This window comes from Oryctolagus cuniculus, chromosome 2 (genome assembly GCF_051225735.1).
Source record: "Oryctolagus cuniculus isolate XC-2025 breed Fujian yellow rabbit chromosome 2, ASM5122573v1, whole genome shotgun sequence".
NCBI lineage: Eukaryota > Metazoa > Chordata > Mammalia > Lagomorpha > Leporidae > Oryctolagus > Oryctolagus cuniculus.
Genome location: NC_142868.1, coordinates 203,880,649 through 203,907,957, shown reverse-complemented (window position 1 = coordinate 203,907,957; position 27,309 = coordinate 203,880,649). Strand labels below are relative to the sequence as shown.

General features: G+C 56.6%; 1 protein-coding gene across 22 annotated transcripts in view; it reads right to left on the bottom strand.

The window, feature by feature from the left end:
- Positions 1 to 27,309, bottom strand: part of MYT1L (myelin transcription factor 1 like) — a 441,118-nt gene that overhangs the window by 384,445 nt on the left and 29,364 nt on the right. For 19 of the 22 annotated variants that reach the window (XM_051838143.3, XM_051838141.3, XM_089327880.1 and 16 more), the window contains exon 2: positions 16,959 to 17,056. The exons of the other annotated variants lie outside the window; for them this stretch is intronic. The gene's annotated coding sequence lies outside the window, so the exon portion shown is untranslated. The remainder of the gene's footprint in view (positions 1 to 16,958; positions 17,057 to 27,309) is intronic. 22 annotated transcript variants of the gene reach the window in all.

The window sequence follows — 27,309 nt, the reverse complement described above, 5'->3', positions numbered from 1 at the left end:
CCCTCCCTCCCTTCCTTCCTTCCTCTTTTGAGATCTGAAACACAATCTTATTTATTTGTTGTTATTAAACCTTAGTTTTGACTGGACTCAGATTTAGCAGTAGACGCTGTCGGAGAAGACAGCCTACGTCTCCTGGCAATCCATTCCTGGCGATTTTCCTTGGCCTCCTCCATTCTCTCGGCCAGGAGTTTACATGTTCTGCAGCCTCCTCCTTGTTCTCCTTAGTACACTGCTTCTTCAGAGCCATTCGCTGGCATTTGTGTTGCGGGACACATGGAGTAACCAGACGCTGAATCTTGGGTGCTTTGGTCCTCGGTTTCTTACCTTTGTTAAAGGGCTTTCTTACAACATACTGGAGTGCACTGTCTTCTTTAGAGAGATTGGAAAGTTTGTGAATTCTGCTGGTTCTTTTAGGACCCAGGCGACGAGGCACTGTGGTATCAGTCAATCCAGGAATGTGTTTCTCTCCTTTATTTACAATAACCAAGTGGAGAGCACTCAAATTGGCATCGACAATGCAGCCCCGAAATGATGTGTGCTTCTTTCTCCAGTTCTCCTTGGTCTGTAGCAGGAATGCCCCTGACTCAGCAGCAGGCGGACCCGGCCGTGGGCCAAGACACCTTGCTTCGTGGGAAAACCTTGTTTGTCATTCCCACCACTGACTCGGACCACACAACCCCTCCATTCTTCACCCGGAGCGTCGGCAGCAACTTCTGCGGCCACACACTTCTCGTACAAAGTGCGAAGTTCACGCTCATCGCCCACAGCGGTGAGTCCCTGGCAGCCAGTGGCTGGGAAGGAGACACTCAGCTTCATTTTGAAGCAGCTGATCGCCGCGGGGGTGCCGGAAAAGAGCGAGGCCTCCTATTTCGAGAGGCCCTGTGCACAGCAGCTCCTGGGACAAAGGTAACACAGCAGGACTGAACTCCTCAACCAAACCCGCGGCCACTCCCCTTCCTGCAGCCCAGGAGACTGGTGGGGAGCACAAAGAGCCCCTCCCCTCACGTCGGCAGACTCCATCCTGACACTAACATGGCCTTTTTGCCAGGCTGAGTTCTTTCTGGCATGCTCCTGGCACCTGGCAAGCTGCCTCTCAGAGAGAGCAATGCTGCACGTGATGGGCTGTTTCCTGCGTGGGACTACGCACAGCGTGCACCCTGGCGATTTAACCCTGCAGTGACTTGATGAAGCGAGTCTTATCTCCTTCTGTCTCACCAGGAGCGCTTGGGCCTTTGGACGGCTGACTTGCTGCGCCGGCACCCACAGCAGCAGGACCAGAGCATGCACTCCGAAGCCGTGCCCACTCCCCCGCAGGATCTGGACAAAGTCCCTGAGCCCCAGTGCTGCTCGTGTAGTTCGTCTTTCTGCATCCCAGCCTTATGCCCTTCTAAGACCCGGGCTCCCTGCTCTCCACAAAGCCTCACTCTGGCTCCCAGCCCTGAAATGCCCCAGGTCCTACACCTTGTCCACTGTTCACATCTCCACAGTGCCCTGTGCCATCAGTGGGAACACTGCACTGACTCCTCCCACACCCCCACCACGCCCCACCACGGCGCTCAGATCCGCCAGAGTCCTGATGTGTAAGCTACTTTCTAGCGGAGTGAGAGTCGGACACCTGAGATCCCAGCCAAGCCCTCCAACACCCGACGACAGGGACCAGCCCAGGAGGGCAACAACGCGTGATCTCTGCTGTGTGTCACACAGACAGACTTACGTCCAGCTTCCTACTGCTGACACAAAACCCTGAGGGCAGTGGCACGGCCCCCGTCCCTCTGAGAGCCACACCCAAGTCAGTTGGAACCCGAAGACTGCAGGATGGCCTGGGGAGGGCTGGGACGTGAAATCCGCTGAAAGGTCATTGCTGAAGTCAAGTGCAGGTGGCAGTGCACCCTGGGGGCATGTGGAGACACCCTCTCCTTCAGGAGGGCACAGAGGGGGACGCCCCAGCACTTCAGAAGTGCAGGATGGCAGAACAATGCCAAAGGGGAGCTGGGTGAGGAAAGGCACAGGGAAGCGCAGGCAGAGAGACTTGGTCAGATCTCTGCACTACCACTTAATGGCCAAAAAATTGCACACAACGAAATTCAGTCTTGCTCTGTTTTTGTGAAAAGGACAGTAACAGCACAGACTGGCAGAGCTGCCAGTCAGACAGATGACGTAAGTGCAATGCTGAGCACACAGAGGGGCCCAGGGCACAGACCTTCAGCGAGGGGCAGCTTTTCTTATTTTAATGAGATGGAGCCCTGAGCCCCTGGGGACTTCTCCAGTAGCTGGAGATCTTCCTGCCAGGAAGCACACAGGGCCCAGGGGAGGCCAGCCGGTGGGTCTGGCTGGGTTCCAGGTCGTTCTAGAAGGTGCAGATGTAGCCCACAGAGAACTTCATTATGGGAGAGCATGGATTCAGGAAGTACATGGCCATGAACATATTTTTCAACTTAACAATGATTATTCTATTCAAAAGACAGAGAGCACTTCCATCTGCTGGTTCATTCCTCACCCCCTAACAAAAGAGGCCAGAATTCCATCCAGGTCTCCCATGTGGGTGGCAGGGACCAAGTCCTGGAGCCATCGCTGCCACCTCCCAGGGCGTGCATGGTAGCAGGGAGCTGGCTCAGAGGTTGGCACCAGGGCTCCAGGATAGGCCAGGGACGTGGCAAGCAATGCGTTTGCCACTGCGCCGGTGACTGATCCCGTCCTCCCATGTTTTAGGGAAGTCTCCTCCCCTGAGAAAGTCACACTCCTCTAAGAGCGAGGGCGACACAGCAACATGGCGTCTGGCAGCAAGGCACAAAGCCTGGGCCGTTCAGCTCGCACAGGTGATGATGGGCAGGACACGAGAGCCTGGAAGGTGCCGGTCGGTGCCTGAGACTGTGGAGGTTCTGGGGTCAGGCAGGGGCCGTGCCAGGATGCAAGTGTGCTCCTTGTGGTGGACCACATGGACCCAGGCTTCTCAGCGGGGCTGGAAACACAGCTGTGAGCGGAAATGTCTCCCAGTGGGAGGAGCTCACCAGCGCCGGCTCGCCCGCTGCCCTGGAGCTCCAGCAACCGCTATGGATTAAGTCAGGGCTCCAAGGAGCAAGGCTGCGCAGGCACACGGAGGGCAAGGCCTCCCATCAGAGCGGCCGGGGGCAGTCCCCCATGCCTGGAGGGCAGTGAACCCCATCAGGAGCTGGGGCCAGCCCTGTGCCCACTCCCTGCAGCTGCTCCCTGCCTGGGTCTGGAAGCCCAGAGGACAGCAGTGACAGCCCTGGTTCAGTGGGAAGGGCAGAGGGGACTATTGCAGAGTTCAAAAGGTCGTTTGTTGGTGTCCTATTAGCCCATGTGTTCTAGGTTCAGGTATACACTCTTTTGATGGAGTATTTTACTTCCTGGACCTCAATAACCAATAAAGCCCCTGGTCGTTGTTAGCTAGGAACAGGGAGAAAACCAGTGTGGAAATAAGAAAACTTCCGGCTCTGAAGTGCAAGGCCCATTCACCTTGGCATAAGGAATCAGTGAGCTGAGGGGACTGGCTGTGAGCGGCACACTCGGCCGTTCACCAGTGCCGAGAGGTGACGGGTGGGGAGCCCCTCTCTGGAGCACAGACAGCACTGACGTAGGGGGATTCAGAGGGAGCCATGCCCTATGATGGCTGCTCACGCTCTCTTGTCTGACAGATACACAAACAATTAGAAAAATTGGAAAACAATTAGAAAAAACACTGTGACAACAAGCGATCGGCACCTCCCCTTGGAAGACCTTTCAGGACTTCTCGGGATTCCATTTGTCCTTAACTTCTACAGCAGAGCCACCTGCTCAGATGAGGTGTCTCCAGTCTGGGAGGGGCCTGTGCCGGTGCAGACGCCCTGTGCTGCCCCAGACCCGGCCCAAATCCAGCCTCACACACTCAGGGGCTTCACCCTCATCTAACAGCGAAATTAAATGCAATCATGAAGGAAATCTAGGGAAGGAGGAAATCCAGCACCGGGCCATGCACAAGGCAGACAGACTAGCTCCTGCCCACCCGTGGCAGCATGGGCCTCCCTTACACTACCCCAGATGGACGGTGCAGACGGCTGTCATCCCAGAGCCCACTCCTGCAGAGGTGTGCGGGCTGGGGTTTAGGGCTCAGTGACCAGTCCCTCCCCGACATTGCTCAGCGCTCCCTAAATCATCGTGCAGGAAGGAGAGAGCTTATTTAGAGCCACTGTTCTAGAACGTAAGTCTTCAGAAATGATCGTGCACATGGCAGTGTCCTGAACACCAACCATCAGTGAGGTCTCTGCACACACATCCCACGCTGTGCGTGGTGGCCCGCTCCAGGCTCCAGGAGGCACAGCACCTGGTGCAGCCCCGTGGTGGCCTCCCTGTCCCAAGCCAGGACTGGGCCCCATCTCTTGGCAGTTGTGGAGATGGGGGTCACGGGCTGGAATCCGTCCCTGCAGACAGGGGTCAGGTCCCGGCTCCCTGGGGCTCCTGCTGTCCCTGCCCTGTCTCGCACGTGCATCACCCCAGCTGCCATTGCCTCAGTCTCAGCAGAGATCCCGTGACTGCCTTCAGGACATGGTGCACCAGCGGAACTGGCCCTGCTCTGCTGCAGAGACTGCTGGACGCACCCCCGCAGCCCAGCCTGGAGCTCAGTGCTCTTTACCGCCCTGAGTCCGCCCTCTCCTTCCATGTCCAAAACCTTGACTGACAGTGTTGTCTGGGGCCTCTGTCCTCTGGGTGCCTTCGGCCTGGTTGTCCCTGCCCAGTTGAAAAGGTAGGCTCCCCATGGGCCCATTCCAGCCACCTCGGGCCTCCAAGTCTCTCCGCCAGCATGGCCTCTTACTGTGCCTGATCACGTGGTCCTCAGACGTCTCTGCGGGGATTTGAGACTTCCAGTCTGATACTGGACATCATCTATCATCCAGGGGCTGGCGCTGTGCTGCAGCAGGCTAAGCCTCCCCTGTGGTGCTGGAACACCATGTGGGTGCTGGTTTGATCCAGCTCCCTGCTGACGGCCTGGGAAAGCGGTGGAGGATGGCCCAAGTGCTTGGGCCCCTGCACCCACGTGGGAGACCTGGAGGAAGCTCCTTGTTGTGGCATCAGATCAGCTCAGCTCCGGCTGCTGCAGCCATTTGGGGAGTAAACAAGTGGATGGAGGACCTTTCTCTCTGTCTCTCTCTCTCTGTAACTTTGCCTCTCAAATAAATAGATAAATCTTTTTAAAAAGTGATCCAAAACCAGAATTGACGGATGCTGTTATGCTGTGAAATCTGAAATCCCTGCACTTTTCCTGAATGTGTTTCTCGCACTTTGAAGGCCCTTCTTGAGCATGGACTTAAGAGGTGCTTGTGCTGAGACAGACTTTGCCTTTAGCTCCATTTCTCGTGAACTTGTTGAAGTTCCCTACCACCTGCACATGGCATGTTAGAGATCTGTGTGCATACCCGTGTGTGCATGTGGGGACACTGGGACAAGTGGCCACCTGCACACCAGGCACGGCCCCAGCACATCCACCTCCAGGCCACGAGAAATTGTTCAAGTCTCTGGGGAGCAGCTTGGTTCACTGGATCTCACTACCGTGTATATCAGCATGGTGTCTCACACATTCACACGGAATGTTTATTCCTCTCGCAAATGTGATTCTGAGCTCCTATTATCCACCTGCCAGAAGCAGAAGTAGAGGAAGAGGAAGAGACGGGATGGCCCTTCACCCATCCAGGATGATGACAACAGGCGGAGAAACCATCACAACCCATGCCCCTGTGCTGTGCCTATGCAGGAGATGGGATGGGGGTCGGCACTGTGGTGCAGCGGGTTAACGCCCTGGCCTGAAGCGCCGGCATCCCATATGTGTACCAGTTTGAGACCTGGCTACTCCACTTCCATCCAGCTCTCTGCTATGGCCTGGGAAAGCAGTAGAAGATGGCCCAATACGCGAGACATGGAAGAAACCCCTGGCTCCTGGCTTCAGATCAGCACAGCTCCAGCCGTTGCGGCCATCTGGGGAGTGAATCAGCAGATGGAAGACCTCTCTCTCTGTCTCCCTCTCTCTGTAACTCTTTCAAATAAATTAAATAAATTTTAAAAAAAAGAGAGAGAGAGAGAGAGATGGGATGATCCGTCATTTATCCAGAATGATGACAGCGGCAGAGAAACCATCATAACCATGCCCCTGTGCTGTGCCTATCCAGGAGATTTTCTTAGGGACAGCAGAACAGGGCACTGGAGATGGCAAGCAATTGAGAAGCATCATTAACAGGGAGAGGACAGCAGGGCCCTAGGGGCCGTCACGTTGCACCTGAGCCTGGTCAAGAGGCCACAGCCACTGAGCCATCCACAGTGGCATATGACAGAGTCAGCAAAGCCGCACCTGGTGTCCTGTTAGTCACGGCCCCCCTGTTAGACTGGGGTTCACGGTGGTCACAGCCCCCCTGTTAGAGACTGGGGTTCACAGTGGTCACAGTCCCCCTGTTAGAGTCTGGGTTCATAGTCACAGCCCCCCGTTAGACTGGGGTTCACGGTGGTCACAGCCCCCCTGTTAGACTGGGGTTCACGGTGGTCACAGCCCCCCTGTTAGAGACTGGGTTCACAGTCATGGCCCCCCTGTTAGAGACTGGGGTTCATGATGGTCACAGCCCCCCTGTTAGAGACTGGGGGTCACAGTCACAGCCCCCCTGTTAGAGACTGGGGTTCACGGTCACGGTCCCCCTGTTAGACTGGGGTTCACGGTGGTCACAGCCCCCCTGTTAGAGACTGGGCTCACAGTCACAGTCCCCCTGTTAGAGACTGGGGCTCAAAGTCACGCCCCCCCTGTTAGAGACTGGGGTTCACGGTGGTCACAGTCCTCCTATTAGAGACTGGGTTCATGGTCACAGGCCCCCCTGTTAGAGACTGGGGTTCACGGTCACGCCCCCCTGTTAGAGGAAGCTGGGGTTCATGGTTACGGCCCCCCTGTTAGAGACAGCTGGGGTTCACCCTCCTGGTCATTCAGTTGACCTCACCTCGTCAGCACACACAGTGTCCTCCCCAGTGGAAAGGACCCATCAGCTGCTTTCTCCATTTAATGGGCGAATGATGCCACGGTGTGGGGCCAGTATGGCTGGGCCTGGTGGTTACGACCCTTACACATCCCGAGTGCGTGTGTGTGTGTGAGCACATGTGTGCTGACTCTGCATCTCCTATAGACCACGTGTGCATGTGTGTTCCTCATCACACATCCCGAGTGTGTGTGCACATGTGTGCTGACTCTGCATCTCCTGCAGACCACGTGTGCATGTGTGTTCCTCATCACACATCCCGAGTGTGTGTGCACATGTGTGCTGACTCTGCATCTCCTGCAGACCACGTGTGCATGTGTGTTTCCTCATCACACATCCTGAGTGTGTGTTTGTGTGAGCACATGTGTGCTGACTCTGCATCTCCTATAGACCACGTGTGCATGTGTGTTCCTCATCACACATCCCGAGTGTATTTGTGTGCACATGTGTGCTGACTGTGCATCTCCTGCAGACTGCGTGTGCATGTGTGTTTCCTCATCACACATCCCGAGTGTGTGTGTGTGTATACATGTGTGCTGACTCTGCATCTCCTATAGACCACGTGTGCATGTGTGTCTCCTCATCACACATCCTGAGTGTGTGTGTGTGTGTGTGCACATGTGTGCAGACTCTGCATCTCCTGCAGACCGCGTGTGCATGTGTGTCTCCTCATCACTTACAGATCCTGAGTGTGTGTGTGTGTGTACATGTGTGCTGACTCTGCATCTCCTATAGACCACGTGTGCATGTGTGTCTCCTCATCACACATCCTGAGTGTGTGTGTGTGTGTGTGCGCATGTGTGCTGACTCTGCATCTCCTATAGACCGCGTGTGCATGTGTGTCTCCTCATAACTTACACATCCCGAGTGTGCATGTGGGTTGGCTCCTCATTCCTCATAGACCCTGTGCCTGTGAGTGTTAAGCCACTGTCTGTGACACCAGTATCCCACCTGAGTGCCGGCTCAGGTCCAGGCTGCTGCACTTCTGACCCAATTCTCTGCTAACGCTCCTGGGAAAATAGTGGAAGACGGCCCAGGCACTTGGGCCCCTGCACCCACATGGGAGACCCAGATGGCATTCTAGGCTCATAGCCTCAGTGTAGCCCAGCCCTGGCCACTGCAGCCATTTGGAGAGTGAACCACTGGATGATTCTCTCCCTCTGTTAATTCTGCCTTTCACATAAATACACAACAATTCCTTGTGCTCCTAACGTGAGGTTCCCCATGCTGGCACTGCTCCCACTTGAGAAGCCGGCATGGAGAGCCTGCCCACGCTCCCGGGATCAGCACTGGCACCCCAGCCCGCCTTGTCTCTAGAGGTGGCCTCGGCTTCTGCGGAGGGCAGGGGGGGCGTGGGGTGTTCTGCTGGTAGGCGGCCCGAGGGAACACCACAGCCTGGGCAGTCACACAAGTGTACTTCTTCTTGGTTACAGAAGGCGCAAGTCCCAGACCGAGGTGCAGGAATGTGGGCTGCTCCTCTTCTGCCCCAGCTCTCTGCTGTGGCCTGGGAAAGCAGTGGAGGATGGCCCAAGTCCTCGGGCCCCTGCACCCGTGCGGGAGGCCCGGAGGAAGCTCCTGGCTTCAGATCAGCCCAGCTCTGGCCATTCTGAGCATTTAGGGAGTGAACCAGCGGATGGAAGATCTTTCTCTCGGTCTCTCACTCCTCTGTAACCCCCTCTCAACAAACACTCCTCCCCCAGACACCTCTGAGGCTGCCCTCTCACTGTACAGTCCCCGACCACCAAGGTGCTTCCAACCACTGCACGTGCACCGGGGCACCAGGGCCCCCCGACCTGACTCCGTCCCTCCCCTCTGCTCAGTCTTCTTCACAGACACGCCCACCACAGCTCATGCATTCACGCACTGGTGCCCCCAGACACACACGCCCACATGTACTCTCCGCAAAGCCCAGGACGTTGTTGTCTTATTTTCTGCTCCGTGCTTATGATTGTTATTTTTTCTTAAGGATTAAATAAAACTGCTGATGTTTAGCCATGGAGAAAAAAAGCTCAACAGTGAGTGAAAGGAAAATCAAACTGCTAAGCAGGGGCACTGTGTCCAAGGATTAAAACTATTGTGAAGATAAATAAAGCATCATATAATAGTGTCCAGTAAATTCAACAGCAGAGAGCAGCCGGACAGGGAGCACCAGGGACGGCTCCTGTCCCGGTGTATTACCGACGGATCTGGGGCTGTGATGTACCAGGACCAGACTACTCCATCTCTGAGAACCCTTAGGACGAGTGTCCAGCCCAGCTCGCCTTCTGGAGAAAGTGGAGAGCCCCCAGAGCCAGCCAGGGCTCATCGGCCATGGCAGAGCTGCCCCCAGCCGAGGATGCACCTGCATGGAGGCACAGGCCGCATGGCAGCCGTGGGTGGCACCTGGCCATGGAGGCCCCCATGCTGCAAGTCTGAGAGCTTGGTCAGGAGGGAGAATACCAGAGAAGACAGTCCATGCTCTCTCAGAGCCTTGGGAGGTGGGGGTCAGGCCAGGGCCTGGCTGTCCATCTGCCTACAGGGGAGGCCGCTGGCCTAAGGTCAGAATGCCTGGTCTTGCAGTAAAGCAGGGTGATGCAAGCACCCCACAGAACACAAACGCTTGTGAAGTGGGCACGGGCCCTGGCACTCAACGCCACAGAACGCATTTGCACAACGGGCACCGGAAGGGGGAGGCAGGAGCCAGGCGGAGGCAGCCCGGCTGGTGCAGTCAGAGCACTCAGGGTCCCTGGAAGTCACTCACGACAGAAACTGGATGACCTTTTAGGCAGTGCAGGAGCAGAGAAGACGGGACGTCATTTGGTGCTCTTAGCACGGGAACACTTGTAGTTCTCTTTTCCGTATTGCGAGCATTTTGTTCCAGGAGATTTGGTCTTGATTTGTTTTCTAATATGATTTGACCCTAAGGGACATAGTCTAAGAGAGATCTTGCGCATTTAAAGCCATTTTAGGAAGAAAGAGTCCCTCCCAACTCCAGCTACACAGCTGCCACGGACAGTGCTTGCAGGAAGCTCCCTTTGGTCATGTTGGTCTCACCACACCCTTGCACACGCCACATGGCACAGGAAAGACCCAGGCCTGCCAGAGCCCCACCAGGGCAGTCAGGAGAGGTCCCAGGGCCTGCGCCCACATGGCCCTGAGGCTGAGCAACACTCCCGGGCCTGAGTGAGTGGAGGAGGCAGCTGGAGCAAGGGAAGACGAGTGCAGCGCAGGCGTGGCCGGTGGGTGCGCTCCGCACGGTGCTGACCCTGTCTGGGGGCACAGTGGGTGTCCCTGTGGCTGGTCACTGAGCTAGGCCTGAGGGACTGCTGTGCACACACACTGATGGGTGACACGTCAGGTTCATTCCAGACAAGGAGCATTTCTCCTCAGTGATGGTGTCTGTAAGCCACGGAGGCCAAGATCAGGACGCGGCGCCTGCCCTGCCGCCCCACCCAGCACCTTCCCAGATTGCTTAGAGCACTGGCCCTGACACCACACAGCTGCCCTGAGCAGCGACCCCGAGCTCCACTCTGGCCAGCGCGCTGCGGCGGGCACCAAACTGAAGCTGCTCTGTTCCTCGTTCAGAACTCACTAGAACCCGGGCCAGGGGACTATACAAAGGCCAGTCCACTACCAAGTTCAATCCGCACGGACAGATGGCTTCACACATACAGAAGAGAGGAGAGAGGAGACTCAGGTTATTGTCGTTAGTTTCCGCTTCCTCTTGGCGTCAGCACAGCCTCTGGCCCGGATGCTCCGAGAGCAGGGGCAGCCTCCGACCCCAGGCCGTGGAGGAGGAGCTCGGCGGGACGAAGCTTATGGCCACTACCTGCGCACCCTAGATGGACGGCCACTGAATCCCACCTTCCTGTTCTACCGCCTCTGTGCGCCTGTCTCTTCCCTCCCCTTCTGAGGTCAAGGCCTGGGAGCTGCCCCGCCCCCTTCCCCAAGAGCTCAGGGCTGGATTCCCATCAAGGGTCAGGATGCTTGACCTTTGCTCATATTCAGCCCTCACGCAGGCCTGAGATTTCTGCAGAGATAAACCTGCACAGCCGCATCTGCTGTCTCCCAGTGACGGAAAGGATGACCGATCCCCATGGTCACTCGGGCAGCCCAGCGTGGAGGGAGGGCAAAGGACAGCAGACATGGGATGGCGGGAAGGGAGGCGGGAGCACCGGGCCCTTCGCACATGGACTTCATTAACCAGCCAAAGAGCGCTCGTCAGAACACAGCCACCCAGCTCCCCAACACCAGCGCCCTCCCCACACAGCTGAGCCAGGATGGCGGCCCCCGGAGAGCCCAGACGAGGAGCTGGGGAGCTGCGAGGACCCCAGTGGCTACGATGCTGCTGCTGACTGCACAGACGCAGTCCTGCCGTCTGTCAGAACACATGGTGCCAAAGGTTCAGACACCCGAGGCCCAGGATCGAAGCTGAACTGGCTGATCATTTAGCCTATCCTACTTTGAAGTAAAAAAAAAAAAAAACCATATAATACCCTTGGCAAATTAAAAAAATTCCTCTAGAATCCTTTTGATAGTATAAGTGATGGGAAAGCCATCATTACATTGTCTGGTTTTGGTTCCAAAAAGAAAAGATAATTATTAACTCTCAAATGCTCTCCTTATACAGAATCAAGGTTTTCACTCTATTACAACCGCTAGTAGAGAAATCCCCAGTGGGAACGCCCAGAGGCCCCCACTCTGCAGGTGTTACCAACATCAGCCTTGGCTAGTACTGCACATGGGGCGCCGTGGTCTGCATGCGACATGAACACGTGAAGAGTGAGGGTGCTGGGAAGTCCAGACCGCTATTCCCACTTCACAGGGGATAAGACTGAGGCCTGGGGAGGAACAGCACAGAGCTGGGCTCCCCCATCAGCCTGGCTCGATGAGCCGCCACCTCAGCCATGCCGTGATGCAGAGTCTCGTTCCCGGAGAAAGCCTGACACCAGCACAGAGCAGACAGCTGAGCACACGCTCACAGCGGCGTCAGCGGGTCAGTGTCACCGTCCTGTTCTCCGCCCGTAACCACTCCTGTAGTTTCTCTAAGGAGATGCCCAGGTCATGTAATTTCCTGTAGGAGTTCTCACTGCACTTTTCTAAAATACAGGGACTTTTATACCAAGACACGACACTATCAACATCCCTAAACATCACATAATCATCTTAAGTAACTGACGCTTGGAACTCCAGGGCCAAACAGGTCCCTGTCTCCATTTTAAGGCCTCGAGTTTCACAGAAGGGGACATTCAGGACTGGGAGCCAGGTCACTGGGGGAGGGGAGCGAAGGGCTCCTCTCTCTCAGCCCCCATCACCACCCCTCGCTGGCTCCTCTCGGCGCAGCTCCTGTCAGCAGGTGTCTGCGGGTACACGGCTCCCGGAGGCCAGCCACGAGCATCCCTCCTTCCCTGAGCCTGTATCCCTGTGTTGGGGGCTTCAGCACCTTCTCGGCTCTCACCTGTCCCTGGAGTCTGGGAAGAGCAGCAGCAGCTGTCTCCTGTGCCCGGCCTCTCCAGCCACTGATGTTCTGAGGGCCTGCCAATCCCAGCGGGGCACAGCAGGAACCACCAGGGGGCTAAGGGTACAAACCTCCCTTGTTTTTAGTTTCCCGTGTTTCAGGGGATTCCTGAATATGACAATAGTTCAAAGTGTGGAGGAAGGTGCTGCCTTCGCATAGAAAGAAAGTATCAGCCACCCAAAGTGGGAGCAGCAAGAGGAGGAAGAGGTGGTGGCAGATGGCAGAGGGAGGGCGGGACAGAAGGAAGGAGGGAGGGAGCCCAAGTGCACTCCTCAAACCTCAGCCTACACCCGCTCCAGGTCCAGGCTGCTTGTTCCTCTGCGTTCAGGCTCTTTTGTTTCTAAGATTTACTTATTTATCTGAAAGTCAGAGTTACAGAAAGGGAGAAAGAGGAACGGAGAAAGAGAGAGGGAGAGGGAGAGGGAGAGAAGGAGAGAGTGAGAGGTTGAGAGGGAGAGAGTGAGAGAGTGAGAGGTTGAGAGGGAGAGGGAGAGGGAGAGAGTGAGAGAGTGAGAGGTTGAGAGGGAGAGGTAGAGGGAGAGAGTGAGAGAGTGAGAGGTTGAGAGGGAGAGGGAGAGAGGGAGAGGTTGAGAGGGAGAGGGAGGGGGAGGGAGAGGAAGAGGGAGAGGGAGAGGGAGGGGAGGGAGAAGGAGAGAGGGAGGGAGGGGGAGGGAGAGGGAGAGGGAGAGGGAGAGGGAGGTCTTCCATACTCCAGATGGCTGTAATTGCCAGGGCTGAGCCAGGAGCATCTTAAAATCGCCCACATAGGAGCACACACTTGGGCCATCTTCTGATTTTCCCAGGCCATAAGCAGGGAGCTGGATGAGAAGTGGAGCAGCCGGGACACGAGCTGGCACCAATATGGGAGGCCAGCACTGCAGGTGGGAGCTTAACCAGTCGTGCCACAGTGCCATCCCCTTGGCTCAGTTTTATCTCCAATTTCATCAGCTTCTCAGTGTCCAGCCAAGTAAAAGTCTTCACTGTATTTTCTTTCTACCATTCAATTTTACAATTTTTTTAACTTTTACATTCAGATAGGTGGACACTGGACATTGTTTTCTTTCATTTGCTTTGTTTTTAAAAATGCTTATTTTCATTCACTTAGAAGGCAGACAGACGGAGATAGAGACCGAGAGAGAGAATCTCCCACCTGCTGTTTTACTCCCCAAATATCTACAACAGCCAGGGTTGGGCCAGGCTAAGGTCAGGAGCCCAGAACTCCATCCCGGCCTCTGATGTGGTGGCCGGAGCCGAGCACCTGGAGCTTCCCGGGGTGCATTCACAGGAAGCTGGACGGGCAGTGGAGCAGCAGGGTTGGAGCCGGTCCCACATACGGGCTGTGGGCATCCCGAGCTGAGCTGCAGCCTAACCTGCTGCACAGTGCCCGCCCTCAGCTGCTGCTCCCAGCCAGAGCCTGCACACTGAAGAGCAAGTGGAAAGTCTGTCCACCGAGCAGCGTCAAGTCAAGGACGTGGCGAGAGGATCAGGTGGGACACCGATGAGAAACACGAGGGGGCAGAGGGGAGGCCGGCAGTGTCAGTCGGGAAAGGTTCAGAGAAAACCTACGTGGACACGAAGCCCGCCCGCAGCCTGTAACAGGAAGCACGAGGTCCGGTCTCCATACGCATGAGGTGTACCTGTTACCCATGTGCACAGGGGAACAGACTAGCTGAAATCTACCCTGGAAACAGCGGCCAGAGGCCACAGCCGCACTGCTGTCCTCCCTCTTCCCATTTTGCAAATCGGAGTTGCCATGGCAACTTGAAGACAAGTGACTGAGAAATGGCTGGGATTTAAACCCTGGTGTAATGGGGGTGCTCACACTGTGGGGGGCCCTTAACTCCAGCTCCGTGCTGGGGCCTCGGTGTTCCCTGCTTCACAGTGCGATGAGTTTCCTGCCTCGCCTTGTCCTGAGGGGTAAGTCAGCTACTCCATGTCCACCTGGGAGCCCGGATCACACTGCAGAAGTGCCGGGGACATGAGCAGGTGCCTGTGGCACAGGGACCCCGACAGGGCAGAAGGGAATCCCCCAGCAAACAAGCCCCCGTAGGAAGGCACCCAGAGCCCCACACAGGGAAGTCCTTCCGGACACTCTGCAGTGCAAGCCCCCTGGAGCTCACTGTGTCCTTGCCCAGCTGACGGAGACTGGAGCCTGACGGGGCTCTGTGGGCCAGACACGTGGGGGCCCCAGCTGCCTGACCCACGGGGAGCCCAACCTGCAGACACACGAGGGCCCCAGCTTCCAGCCGGGATCTGTGATGCCAGATGTGCACAGCCACAGCAGGCGGGGAGATCGGTGTCACCAGTGCTCATGGTTGGAGCAGGGACAGCCCTTGGAGGATGGTGGCTGCAGCCCACACTCTCCTCCTAGCCAGTTGTGCGTGGCTCCCACCTGGCCCTGCCCGAGGTCGAGAATCAAGGCCAACGTTTGCTCTCCAGAGAAGTTTAGCATATTTAGTGCAGGGCCAGCTCAGTCACCTGGAACGAGATGAGCTATTGAGGAAGGCTGCAGAGTACTGCCAGACAGCAACAGGGCTACACCGAGTGGAACCAAGCGCACAGCACTAGCAACGGGCACTGAGTATGGCAGACCTGCCCGATCCATCTGCTGACCTGAGCTGGATTAGACTCGTCCATCCGTATTCGCACTCATTCATTCTCTTCCTCCCTCCTTCCACCCCCCCCACCCCCTGAGGCCAAACGTAGGGACACTTGGCATTTCTTCTAAAATGAAATATTTCAAACGAACACAATGCAGCAAGCAGTGGGCTGCCTTGTGAGCTGCAGGGCTCCGTTGCGGGAAACATTCATAAACACACCGCTGCTCGGGGCTGCTGGTGTGCGTCCCGGGGCTCCTGCAGTGCACACTGAGTGCCGGGAAACGCGGCGCACCACGCTGACTGGCCTTGGGGTGGGGGGAGGGGGAGTCCTCTGGAATCCTCAGGGCTGGGCTCTAAGCATAAGGGCCACTGTCCTGGCTGCTCACGCATCGTCCTGCTTCCCACACACGCGGGCCACACGTGACCCTTTCACAGTGGGCACTGCGCTTGCTGCCGTCACAAGGAAGCGGAAGTGTGAGTTTGAACCAAGAGCCTCCGTCAAGAAGGCGCGCCGGGGCTGTGCTCCTGAAGCCAAGGCTGAGAGGTCAGCTGGGGGAACTACAACAGAACCAGCCGGGGCCGCTCGGGGCTGCTCGGGGGCGTGGCCAGCAAGCGGACGCCCACCCACCTCGAGACAACCAGGCCACAGGAGTGCACGCACGGAGACAGAAAGACACGCGGTGAATAGAATTTTAGAAAGAGCAGAGAACAGAGATCCAGTGCAACGAGCATAACTTAAAATGTTCTGTCGAAGAAAATGTTACACCGCCATCTTCATGGTGGTAGTCACGACCGCGGGACTGGCAGTGCTTATGACAGCCACGCTAACGCGAGTATTCCGGTTCTACAGTGGGCAGTGCTGGTTATGTGGAGGACAAAACCTCTCCCTGACAGTTCATTCAATATTAAGGCAAATGACTCATTCAGAGGACAAGTCGCTGGCGATGTCGGCGCCTAAAGTAAGGGACAGTGAAGATAGAAAGCTTCGAAAAAGTATCATTTTTGAACAATTAAAAGTTAATTGTGTAGTAAATAGAGAACATCAGGCCCGACAGATTGGCTCATTTCTCGCAGTCTTGCTGGGAATTAAATTTGTCTTATTGATAAGAATAGCATTTCTCAACCCACCCACTTGCAACAGGAAGAGATGGTGTGGACCCAGAGCCGCCACCCGTGGGCTCCTCACCCCAGGCAGGAGGGACCAGGGGGCCAGGGAGCTGCCCTCACCCCAGCCTATCCTCGGTCAGGGCAACGGCCCCCATGACAGAGTTGAATATCAACACAGTTGCATCTCCAGGTTTTAAAAGGGATGTGACTGAGTTGAGGATGTTCCACTGTGGAAACGGCAAATGATGGCGCCAGGACTGGCTCTGCACTGGCAAATCCCTGGCACCTGGCCGCCTCCTGCCCGGCGCTGCACTGCCCTCAGCCTGAGCATCTTGTCTCTAGGAAGGGCAGAGAGGCTGGGGCTGATGAGGAGGTGGTCCGGGCGGGCCAGCCCTCCGGGCTCACGTGGGAGCAGGGTGGGAGGAGCCTGAGGTCCAGAGGGCACCATGTCACACAGAGGGTGTGGAGGACGCCCACGACACGTGCCACACGCATGTGCTCTGCACGAGCTGTGCCTACCTGAGATATTTAGAGTGCTTCCAATTCTCACGCCTGTGCACGGATGGAGAAAAAGTCCCCATTAATGTATGAATCTGATTAGTCAGTGACGTAAAATTGAAGCCTTAAGAGGCCGGAGCAGAAAGAACGTCCCACTCAGTCGGCCCAGTTTGAAAGCCGCCACCCCTGCCTCCCAGGCTTTGCTTGTTTCAGGTCCCAGTGCGCTTCTAAGTTCCCATGGAATTAACATACCGTGCTGAGACTCCTCAAACGTCACTGGGGGTCAGACAGACGTCCAGGGGAGCGCAGCCAGCACCTTGTCCTCAGACGCAGCCTCGGCGTCCCTTGCCCTGCACACAGAGACACGGTGTGAGCAGAACTGCCGCCTTTTCCTGCGGTGCCCGTCCGGGAGCAGCTCCACGCCTAGTGCGTCTTACCAGGTGTAGCGCTTTCGAAATAAAGGTCTGTTTGTTACTCAAAGTGAGAGGACAGTGTCGGGTGCGTGAAGGCTGAGCGACTTCCCTGGTCTCTGGCCTGTCTACAAAGACCACCCACAATGGCAGATGCTTCGGGGATGAACCCAGGACGCCGGCACCTTGGCAGGTGTGAGCACTGGCGTGGGCGGGAGGCCCCGGCCTCTGTGCACTGGCGTGGGCAGGAGGCCCCGGGCTCTGTGCCCCTCGGTGCCAGCTCGCTAGCCAGCTCCTCCATCAGCACAACACCCAGTGGGAACAGTGAGGGAAAAGCACAAGGAAGAAACACGGGGCCAGAAGGCAGTTTTTCGTGTCTCCCGTGGAAGGCTGGGGTGACTGAAGAAGGGGACGCCAGGCCCTCTGCGCGGGTTCAGCTTCTCCGAACGACTGGCCGCATCATGCCAGGTCAGCAGTCCTGCGGGAGACACGTGAAATGCGAAGTCTGGCTCTCAGCTCTTCACATGCGCCTGCCCTCCACCTGCACTTGTCTCCCCTTCCTGAAGCCAGGAGCGTTCAGGGATGTTTCAAACCCTAGCCTGCCGGTCATGCTCCGTTCTGCTCGTTCTGTTTCGTGTCGTGGAACCAGTAGCATCTGCACTTCCTCCTCTGCTTGGCTGCGCTGCGTCCACATGGGGGTGACACCCCTGTCTACCCGGCCACACGCTTCCTTGACACTCTCAGAACACTCTACCAGCAGTGTTCCTGTCCCCAAAATGCTCTTCTCCTTGTCTGAAAATGGAACCGATGTGTCCTATTTACACCTCTGTATGTATTAAGTTCAATGAAGTAAGTTGTTTTGAAATGTAAAAATCCACTGTGCAATTCCTATGTAAGGACCAAGCCAGAAATCAAATGAAAAACACAAAGGCTTCATACCAAGTGTGCCATATGAGCAACAGCCCCCGAGTCACTACCTAAGGGGGCTGTGGTCAGCAGCAGACTCTGCCCAACTCAAGCTTCATGGTTCACGCTGCATCACACAGGCCCCACACGTGGTTCACACCGTGTCACATGGGCCCCACGCGTGGTTCACTCTGCATCACATGGGCCCCACTCGTGGTTCACTCTGCATCACGCAGGCCCAACGCGTGGTTCACACTGCGTCACGCGGGCCCCACGCGTGGTTCACTCTCTCTCAGGCCCCACTCGTGGTTCATGCTGCATCACGCAGGCCCCACGTGTGGTTCACACTGCGTCATGCAGGCCCCACGCTTGGTTCATGCTGCATCACGCAGGCCCCACGCGTGGTTCATGCTGCATCACGCAGGCCCTATGTGTGGTTCACGCTGTATCATGCAGGCCCCACTTGTGGTTCACACTGCGTCATGCAGGCCCCACGCGTGGTTCACGCTGTCTCGCTCAGGCCTCCCAGTCGTTGGTGTTCTGCTGTTTTCTCTCAGGGAGACTGAGGAACCCTGAGAAGCCACACAGAACATGGCTAACTGAGGTTCAAGGCCAGCTCGTTTGAACATTACGGCTGCGCTCTCTCCCAGGCCGAGCTCCAGGCCCCAGGCCCCCCAGTATTTCCGTGCTGGGTCCACACATCTCTTCTGACAGAGAACTGATTCCTCCTGGACATTCCCCTCACGGGAAAGTGGATATCATTTTGAGCACTCGAAATCAAGTGATCTGTATGTACACTTTTAAAAGAAGTAATGCACATACCAGGTTTCCACATTGCTAATAAATGAGCCAAACAAAGCGGCCCTCAGAGACATTTACGAGAACTTCTGGTCTTGGGATCGTACTCTGTACGTGAAAATGGCAGTAAACGGGGAGCAGCCTCGCTCCCTGGGAATGCGGGTCTAAGGTTCTGAGAGGCCGGGCCTGAGCCTCGCACCGGGGCAGAGCCGGAGATCCTTGCACCAACGGTGCCACCAGCGCATCAGGCTGATGTGCACTGACGCTGGGGCCACACAGGCACCTCTGGCCTCACCTCTGGCCTCAGCTTCCCGCACCTGCACGGCTCCCCACAGATGGGCAAGCGCCCAACATCTCCTGGGCTGGGAGGGAGGGGACTGCGGGAGGAACAGACGGCAGTGAAAGCAACTCTGAGTTCCATCCCCACCCTGTTGTCCTCACACAGGAACGCCCGGTGCGGACAGGTCTGTGTCACCTGAAGTTGTCATTGCTCAGCTCCTTGTTGGTCACATTGTGATTTTTTTTTTTTTTTTTGACAGGCAGAGCGGACAGTGAGAGAGAGAGACAGAGAGAAAGTTCTTCCTTTTGCCGTTGGTTCACCCTCCAATGGCCGCCGCCAGGTGCTTCTCCTGGTCTCCCATGCAGGTGCAGGGCCCAAGCACTTGGGCCATCCTCCACTGCACTCCCGGGCCATAGCAGAGAGCTGGACTGGAAGAGGGGCAACTGGGACAGAATCCGGCGCCTTGACCGGGACTAGAACCCTGGGTGCCAGCGCTGCAGGCGGAGGATTAGCCTAGTGAGCCGCTGCACTGGCCCATTGTGATCTCTTAAAACAACATTCAAGAAATTCTAATGCAATTCGTGAACTGTGATCAAAACAGTGTTGGATTCTAAAACACTGAAATTAATTCACTAAGTTATTTGAGCATCACCAGGCTCTTGGTGCAAGACACGGGACATAAGACCTGGACAGGTACGCAGAAGGAAACGGCGTAGGTCTGTTAACTAGTAAAGGGCAGTCACATCTTAGTTTTTTAAAACTACCTAAGAAATATAGATACTTTGTTTACTGGAGGTAGTGAAATGACAGAATTCTCATTTGTAGAGTGAGGATAATGGACACACCCTAAGACTGACCTCAGGAATCAAGTTGCAACTTTCATTGAGTTAGGGAACTTGGTCTTGTAAGTTTACACATATTCAGATTTATGTTTAGTTATCTCTTCATTTATTTGAAAGGGAGAGCAAAGAAGGAGAGGGATCTCGCATCCTTTGTTTTACTCTCCAAATGCCTGCACCGTCAGGTCTGAGATAGGTTGAAATCCGGAGCCAGGAACTCCATCTAGCTCTCCCACATTGAGACCTCAGCTGCTCCCTCCCAAGGTGCACAGTAACAGGAAGGTGGAATCCAAAGGGAAGCTGAGACTCACACCCAGTTACTCCAGTGTGGGGTACAGGTGCACCAAGTGGCAATTTAGCCTCTGCACCAGACACCTGCCCCAAGCCTCTGGTTATAGCCGCTATTTTATACTGTCTTTCCCACAACAGTTCTGCATGGATGTCTCCACTGTGTAGGCAGAAGTGGAGTGCCAACCTCTCCATGGAAACAAACTCAGCGAACCAGGCCATCTCCACAACTCAGTTCCGACTTGGAATGCATCAGAGCGGAGGTTTAAGTAGAGCAGTATCTGAACTCAAGGCCTGGTGGCAAAAACTCTCATGGGGTAGAGTGCACCCACCCTAACAGAACAAATACTGGCCCCTTCTTTAGCCTTCTCAGCAGAGACCAGGTACCGCCAGCCACATCTCATTTTCCTTCAGCTCTGGAGAAAGGGACCATTCACAGTGATCTGAAAACAGAGACTGACTATGTGCCAAGTGAGGTTCACTGGCCCCAGCAAAGCTAGACACAGATGCTGGAGAGCTAGCCCACAGCTACTCAGTTTGTAAGTAGCAGAGTTGGATTTGAATCTCGACAATCTAAGTTCTTGACATGTGTTCTCAAACTCCCCACCCCAATTCCAATGCAATTAAAGCTCCTGTTTTAAAAGTCATCGCGTCCGCAGACAACAGCAGAATCCTGCAGAACGTAGCAAAGCGTTGCTCGCTGTCGCCCACCCGCAGCCGTCCTGCAGCACCCTGGCAGCACTTCAGTGCGGCCGATTTAATTGGAGATGGGCTATTTTTCAGTAAGACACACATCAGATATCACCACAGTTTGGGAAACAGAACACAAATGACTCACACATCACTGCATATAGGTTACCTGTCAATATACTTTAAATCTGATGACTGCAGTAACGCTGACCTCATTTGCTTATTGCTTTTGGTATTACTGGAACACGCACTTTCCTGTGTGTAGTTCTGCCCCTCGCTCCCCAGCTGCTGGGCAGTGCTGGCCCGGGGTCTCACTTGTCCACAGTGAGCTGTGCCGGGGCCGGAATCAGAACAGAGCCACACACACACACACTCACACGCAGGCATTCCTGCTGCAAAGCAGCAAAAGCCCTGGCCAGCCTCTCAGGAAGCTTGGGTTTGCACTCTCCACAAGCAGGCAGTGTCCCGTCTCATCCTAAGATGATCGCGGTTCCAACAGAGCCAAGGGCTTGCTTCACCACCTGCCTCCCTGTGGCTCACGGCAGAGGCAGGTGGAGTCCTCGATGGCCACACCAGGAGGCTTGAGGCCTTTGTTCCCGGGACAGCCCAGCCCGTCTCACACCAGGACTCGCCTGGGGCCCCGCATGTGCGCAGACAGCTCGCCTCTTCCACACGTCTGTGTATTCACCCACCATGGTTCAGGGTTCTGTCTTCCTTCACACTTCAAGCATGTGGTGGTGCAGTGGTTCCTCCTCTTAAGTTGTAAAATGCTCTATTCGCTTATCACCAGTTCTTTCAGGCCAGTCTGGTTTCATATAGGTGAGCTAATTTTCACAGGTGCCTTGTGGAAAAGTTGGGCTTTGGGAAGTAAATGCAAAGGCCTCTTGGACTTTGTGAACGTCCAGTCACAGCCTCCAGCCACCAGGGGCCCACGTCCTGACCACCCATGGGTACTGCTCCTGTGGGCAGCCGCCCTCCTGCCCTGTCTGATGCTCTGCCCTCGGGGGCCCTTGCGGGCTAACAGGCAGGGGAGGTGGAGCCAGGTGCTCTGAAAGGAGACAGGACGTCACTTTCTTCGCTTTGTCTGAGGGGAAGGAACAGAGCCTTAGATACGGCTCCAATTAGCAGTCTCCGGAGCCAGAAATCCCGACCTCAGTGCACCTGCATTGCGGTGCCAGCGGCAGCAGAGGCAGGTCCCTGGGGTGGAGGGAGGCGGAGCGCACGCTCCCCGGGGAGACCTCCCAGGCAGGGTGGGCCCCAGGGTGAGCCCCAGTGTTGATGTACCATGGCAACCCAGCCTCACAACTTCACAACACACTGTGGGGGGCTCCTGATGTCAGCCACACCACCCCCAAGGACAGCAACTGGCTGAGAGCAGTGAGTGGAAGCCCAAGGTCGGGATTCGGGTCTAGAACCTGAGCCGCTGTCTCTGTGCTGTGCTGTGCCCCAAAGCCACATCAATGGTGACTGGACAAAATTCAGTGGCTGGGGCCGGAGCTGTGCCACAGCAGGTTAAAGCCCCAGCCTGCAGCACCAGCACCCCATGAGTCCTGGCTGCTCCACTTTTTAAAAACAATCAATTTATTTATTTGAAAGGCAGAGTTACACAGAGAGAAGGAGAGGCAGAGAGAGCGGTCTACCCACTGGTTCACTATTGGTAGCAATGGCTAGAGCTGGGCTGATCCAAAGCCAGCAGCCAGGAACCAGGAGCCAGGAGCTTCTTCCAGGTCTCCCATGCCGGTGCAGGGGCCAAGGACTTGGGCCATCTTCTACTGCTTTCCCAGGCCATAGCAGAGAGCTGGATCGGAAGTGGAGCAGCCGGGACTTGAACTGGTGCCCATATAGAGGCTTTACCCACTACGCCACAGCGCCAGTCCCTGCTCTACTTCTGATCCAGCTCCCTGCTGATATGCCTGGGAAGGTTGTGGAGGATGGCCCAAGTCCTTGGCCCCTGCACTCTTGTGAGAGACCTGGAGGAAGCTCCTGGCTTCAGATTTGCTTAACTCCAGCCATTGCGGACGTTTGGGGAGTGAACCAGCAGATGGAGGATCTCTCTCTCTCTCTCTCTCTCTCTCTCTGTCCCTGTCCCTGTCTCTACCTCTTCTCTGTAACTCTGTCTCTCAAATAATTGAAATAAGTCTTTAAGAACAAACAAAACCAGGCGGCATCTAAAGGCAAATGGGCAGAGCCAAGCTGGGGAAGGCCTGGGGCCGTGGCTTCCACGCCAGCCTGGGGAGCTGGGTCTTGCTCTGCCTTCACTGAAAAAGTTCTTTATCTGAATGCCTGAGAACCATGGCACCATGGGGCCTCCCTACCCGGGTGCCATGTGCTTCGTACATGCACAAAATGGCAGGGTCAGGCTACAAGGCTTCACTCTGTGTGGTTTAAGGACCCACGAGGAAATACAGTGCCGGCGCAGGCATAAAGACAGCAAGGAAGAAAGGAAGGGCTGACACTGAACTACTCACAGCCTTCCAGACTCGCTGGAGGAGTGGCCACAGGGACCACCCACGGGCTGCCCCTGTACCTTGGCACACGCCGGCCTGCTCCTTCTCTGAGAAGCCAGGAAGACAGTGTGGGCCGAGATGTAGCTCACAGCCCTGATGCAGAAGAGGGACAGTCTGTGACTGTTAGACCCCTGGAACCCATGAGCGGGGCTGATTTAATTGGCCTGGGCTGTAGCTCCCGTGCCAGTGTTTCTGTTAAATCTCCCCAGGTGACTCCAATGTGCAGAGCCAAGGATCCTCAGGGGCAGAGGAAACCTGTGGACGGCGCACAGCTTCCCAGGAGCCAGCTGACACTCGGTGCCCAGCTGGGACCAGCGAGCCCAGCTGCAAGAGCCCCACACCTGCCCTTCCCCCGCCAGCAAGGCAGGGAGTGAGAAGGTGATCATTCCAGCTCCACTCGCATCCGGGGTGCCTGGGCCCGCATTGACTCAGTGACGTCTGTGTGTCTGGAGGAAGCCAGCGCAGGAAGCTAGAACACAGCGCAAGTGCAGCTCGGCCCAGGAGCTGAGGACGACTGAAGGTTGGGGGAGTGGGTATTCCTGGGTTTCAGCTACCAGGTCTGGGGGCGGCTCTTCCGCCTCCCGCTTCTGACACCAGGGATGTGTGATGTGTGCTAAAACCCTTTCCTGACAGGAGGTGGCAGTGTCCTGAACGTGCGGGCCTGTGACTGGGTGTCCCCCGCGTGGGGGACTTTAGGAGACTTAATCCAGCAGCTGTCACTCCCTGTAGCTTAGAGTAGGAGGTCCTCAGGTGATGGGCACGAGCTGGCCACCCCTTCGGGGCCATGTCTGCCCCAGCAGGGCAGGGGCGCCACTGCCTGCGGCTGCGCTTGGCCCCAGCCCCCTGCACAGTGCCTCTGGCTGAGTTCGTGCATGGCATGGGTGCGCTGTGGCCAAAGGCTGACAACGTCTGGGTGGACAGAGCTGCTGCCGAGCCGTGCCCCCTCTCTGTGGTGCCCGGCACCAGCTCTTGAACCAGAAGAGCTTGCACCCCCAGGCTTGGGCCAGACCTACAGTCACGGTCTCAGGGAACACCTACAGCGTCTAGTATTTCCATAAGCATCCTGCTAGCTTCCGCCGCAGCTTCTCCCAGAACATAAATGGAGTGACTCCAGGGGCACAGAGCAAGTGCCCGACAGCACCTGCATGGACTGGCGGACGGGCTCTGCACTGCCGGATGCCGTTCAGAGCCCCACGCAGTGTGGAGGGAGCCCGAGTCCAGGCTGCAGGCCCTCAGGCTGAGCCCCTGCACCTGAGTTGTTCTCTGCTGCCCCCTGTGGGTGTGGAGCCGGAACTGGAGTTAAAGTGAGCAGAGGGATGGTACATCCAGGGCAGATGAGGACTCTGCTGTCCCTGGGTGCAGGAAGCACCCACACGGTGACCGAGAACAGGAAGGGGAAGGGCGCAGGGCAGCGGCTCAGACGGCTGCGTGCGGCTGTTTGCAGGTGCAGCTGTGAGCCCGTGGTCTGGACATGCAGCGATTCTGTCCCAAAAGTCTCAGGTGAAAACTGAACTGAAAGTAAATCCTTAACCAATGCACAAAAGCCTCACGTTTGTCCACATAAGGAATTTGGGGGTGCATCTTCTTATTTCTCACTGTCTCGTTCTCATCCGTGTACACATTGCCCTCAGCAGTGACAGACATCTTGGTAAGGACCCTGCAAATCTGAGAGGTGGAGATGTGCAAGGCAGGGTCAGGTGGGGTCCTCCACAGGTACAGGGTGCAGGGTCCCTCCTGGCCCTGGCCTCAAAACACCGCACACTGCTCACGTCCTGCAAAGAGCAGGTTTACATCTGTAATTGAAATAAACCACAATGTCCTCCTGCCTTCCAGTCTCACACAAAAAATCTGCTTCCCCTGAATTAATGTATCAGGTGGATTACAGCCAACAAGCTGGTCTTCCTAACCGACACTGCTTCTTATGGTTTCAAGTCGGTGAGACAAGGATGAGTCTGGGGGAGAAAGGGCGGCAGGTGAAGGACAGAGGGACTGGGCAAGGCTCAGCAAGGAGCAGCCCCCTCCTTATCTGTCCCTGCTTCTCCTGTGAATCCTGCCCACAGGGACAATCTGAAGTCCCCAGTGGCACAGCCAGCAGGTGGGGGCACCAGATTCACGGCCCAGCCTGCAGGAACAGAGTGTACCAGCCCAACGCCCTCCAATGTCCACGGGATTCCATGCCAGCAGCATGGTCACACTTGCCAGGACAGCTGGCACCACGGCTCCCTTCTCTGTGTCCAGGGGGCAGGGAGGGAGATGCCAAGGAAGGGGAGAAATCACCCACATTTTGAGGGCTTGCCTGCCAAGTGCTCCTCGGAGCACTCACCAGAGCCCAGGTATCACAGAAGTAGGCTCTCACGGCCCCATCCCCTCTGGGTTGGCTGGAGCACACAGCTGGAGATGCAGGTGTGCCAAGAGCGGAGCCAGGCTGGACATGGCGGGCGGGGAAGGACCCTGTGCCTGGCAGGGGCCACTGCCGTAGACAGGGCGCCTATGCGAGGGAACGCCACACCCGGACAGAGGACAAAGGACCTGCACCTGTCCCTCAGCCTGGGGACGGGGATCCGGGGTCGGGGCACCAGCCCACAGGTGCCAGACCCGCCGCCTGGCTCCTCCCTGCTTCTCTGCAGTCAGTTATTAAAATGCACAAGCCGACAGGAAGGATTCGGGAGGAGACGCTTGGCGGGAACTCAGGCTCCTTCAGACTTAGCGCCAAGAATCTCAACCTGCTCCTCCTTGGCAAGCGTGCGGAGCGGAGGCAGCCATGGCTGTTGGGGGAGGCGGTCCCTGAGCTTCCGGTGGGACTAAACCGGCTGTGAGCTGAATATGCAGCCACGGAAAGAGGGAGAAGAGGAAACCCAGCTCCGTGCACTGGGCCTCTGCAGCTCTCCGCGGGAAGGCTCCCCTCAGACCAGGGTCTCGGGCAGCACGTGCTGGGAGAGGAGCTAGGTGGTCATGGGGACCGGCTCTGACGTGGAAGGCACGCCTCAGTCACCGACAGGGATTCCCGCCTCGGCCAGAGCCCTCTGACCCGTGCTCAGGCGCCACAGTGGAAGCCCGGTCATCCTTGCTTGCACTTCAATTTGAAAAGGAAGGAGGAAGCGAGCTGGCGAGAGCAGAGAGGACCTGAGTTTCACTCGAGCTCCGCACAGCATCCCGTGAAGTCAAATTTCATCTCCGTCCTGCACAGGGTGCATCTGAGGGCAGCAGCCTTGGCAAAGCCAGGATGGAGACTAGGGGTGTGCATGGAAAAGCGAAGGCAAGGGGTGGCCGCTAGACGAGGAACTGTCTCCACTTCTCAAAGGAAACTCGAGCTGATGTAGTGTGCCTGACCTCACCTCTGCCGCTGTTGGCAGGGGTTCTCTATGTCACAGGTGAACCTTAACTAGTTACCCCGCAGGGGTGAGCTCCCATTCGCCATACCATCTCCCCTGAGGACACCAGGAGCATCCAGGAAGCTGCAGCAGGTGCCCACATGGCCTGGCACACACCCTGCATCGTGCCCTGGCCCACACAGCCAGCGCTCCAGGCAGGGATACAGCCCCCAACAGGCATGAATTCAGGGGGCAGATCCATCCAAGCATAGCCTGGTCAGCAGAAATAAACCTGCCGGGGGTGTAAGGGGGAGAGGGGCTGGGCTGGGTGGAAGCTACGGCACCCTGCATCAGAAAGGCTGGGCTCCAAGTGCCGAGGTCTGGGAGCAGGTGTGTGGGAGCTCAGAAAGAGGAGGCATAGACTGGACTGGCATTGGGCACAGACATTCCCATGTGGGGAGAGAGGGCAAGGGGAAAGACCTGCCGGACAGGAGGAGCCCCAGGGTGGCCCTAGGGCAGTGCAGGTCCTGGCCCACTCCGGACACTGGACCCAGGGGAGCAAGAGACCAGTCCT